This window comes from Oryctolagus cuniculus, chromosome 1, assembly GCF_964237555.1.
Source record: "Oryctolagus cuniculus chromosome 1, mOryCun1.1, whole genome shotgun sequence".
In the NCBI taxonomy this organism is placed as follows: domain Eukaryota; kingdom Metazoa; phylum Chordata; class Mammalia; order Lagomorpha; family Leporidae; genus Oryctolagus; species Oryctolagus cuniculus.
In genome coordinates this window covers 116,052,190-116,054,574 of record NC_091432.1, presented here as the reverse complement: position 1 = coordinate 116,054,574, position 2,385 = coordinate 116,052,190, and the positions used below count along the sequence as shown (strand labels likewise).

General features: G+C 48.9%; 1 pseudogene; it reads right to left on the bottom strand.

The window, feature by feature from the left end:
* Nucleotides 1-1,000: 1,000 nt before the first annotated feature.
* LOC138843497 (large ribosomal subunit protein eL19-like) lies at nucleotides 1,001-1,767 on the bottom strand (annotated as a pseudogene).
* Nucleotides 1,768-2,385: the final 618 nt, after the last annotated feature.

Genomic DNA, 2,385 nt, shown 5'->3' with positions numbered 1-2,385 from the left:
GCTGATCCGAAGCCAGGAGCCAGGAGCTTCTTCTGGATCTCCTACATGGGTACAGGGGCCCAAGGACTTGGGCCATCTTCTACTGCTTTCCCAGGCCATAGCAGAGAGCTGGATCAGAAGTGGAGCAGTCGGCACTTGAACCGGTGCCCATATGGGATGGGGTGGGAAAGGATGAGGGCAGGCGGCCACACAAAGAGGTGGCATGAAGGTTTTCCCCTGTGATAATAAAACAGTTCAGAAGACTAATCATAAGAGCAGTTATATGACTCTAGACATCGGATAAAATTGCATAAAACTATACATGCACAAACACATAAATTAATCTAAGTTTAAAAATGGTGAAAACTCAACAAGGTCTGTTGTTAATGCCAATATGCCAATGTCAACTTTCTGGGTTTTATGTTGCATCACAGTTATGTGAGCAATCTTCAAAAAAATTATGGAAGGGCACACAGCACATCCAGCATTTAAGATGCTGGTTAAGATATCCATGACTCATTTGCCTGGGTTTGATCCTTGGCTCCCAACTCCAGTTTCCTACTACCGCAGACCTTGGGAGGAAGTGGAGATAGCTCAAGTAATTGGGCTACTTGTACCCCCATGGGAGACCTGGATTGAGTTACTAGCTCCCAGCTTTGTCCCAGCCTAGTCCTGCCTAGTCCTGGCCATCGTGGGCATTTGGAGAGTGAAGTAATGGATGAGGGCTCTCTTCCTCTCCGTCTCTAAAATAAATGATAAAATAAGCAATTTTTTAAAATTTATAGAAATTAAGTATTATGAAAAAACTAAGGGCCAGCATAGTGGCACAGCAGGTTAAGCTGCCACCTGCAACATCAGCCTGGCCCAATCTCAGCTGTTGCAACCATAAGGGGAGTGAACTAATAAATGGAATATCTCTCATTCTCTCTTTCACTCTCCCTCTCTCTCTCTCTGCCTCTCTCTCTTCCCCATGTCACTCTACCTAGTCTTTCTTTTTAATAAATAATTAAATAAATCAATCTTTATTTATTTATTTTTATTTTTTATTTTTATTTTTTGCGGATAAAGACGTGTTTTATTTTGATGACCGACCCACGGCTTCCCCAAGGCCGCTATGTACAAACAGAAGGGGGCGTCGTTTCTCTTCATTTCTTGGTCTCCTCCTCCATGGACAGAGTCTTGATGATCTCCTCCTTCTTGGCCTGAAGGCGCTCCTCTCTGCGCTTGCGGGCCTCCTTGGTCTTCGACCTGCGGGCCTTGGCCTGGTCAGCCAGCAGCTTCTTGCGGGCCTTGTCGGCCTTCAGCTTGTGGATGTGCTCCATGAGGATGCGCTTGTTCTTGAACACGTTCCCCTTCACCTTCAGGTACAGGCTGTGGTACATGTGGCGGTCAATCTTCTTAGATTCACGGTATCTCCTGAGCAGCCGGCGCAAAATCCGCATCCTCCTCATCCAGGTCACCTTCTCCGGCATCCAGGCGTTGGCTGTACCCTTTCGCTTACCTATGCCCATGTGCCTGCCCTTCCGGCGGGCCAAGGTGTTTTTCCGGCACCGAGCCCGGGGAATGGACCGTCACAGGTTTGCGGATGATCAGCCCATCTTTGATCAGCTTCCGGATCTGCTGACGGGAGTTGGCATTGGCGATTTCGTTGGTCTCATTGGGGTCCAACCAGACCTTCTTCTTGCCACAGCGGAGGACGCTGGAGGCGAGCCTCTTCTGAAGCCTGAGCATGCTCATGGCTGCGGCCGAGGCGGCGAAAGGAAAGGACTCCTAAATCAATCTTTATTTAAAAAACTATACCTTGATTCCGCAATACACTTATCTTTTAAATACATTTTTCCCTGAACTTCTTGAAGTACCCTGGTATAAGATGGCACAATTGGAAACTGGGTGAAGAGTACACAGGACTATTTGTACCATCTTTGCAAGTTCCTCAGCTCCTCTAATTGTTTCAAAATAAAACGTTTAAAAACCAGGGAAACTGGGGCCTGTACAGTGGCACCGTGGGTAAAGCTGCCACCCGCAGTGCCAGCATCCCATATGGGCACCGGTTCAAGTCCTGGCTGCTCCACTTCCAGTCCAGCCTTCTGCTATGGCCTGGGAAAGCAGTAGAAGATGGCCCAAGTCCTTGAGCCCCTGCATACACATGGGAGACCTGGAAGAAGCTCCTGGCTCCTGGCTTCGGATTGGCGCAGCTCCGGACATTGCAGCTATTTGGGGAGTGAACCAGCGGATGGAAGACCTCTCTCTCCCTCCCTCTGCCTCACCTTCTCTCTCTGTGTAACTCTGACTTTCAAATACATAAACAAGGATGTGAGGGCGATCTGGCTGCAACATCTGTCTCCCCATGGATCGCCAGGGTTGATTCGGCTGATCTGGCTGGCCAGGCGGGTGTCCCCTTCCTCC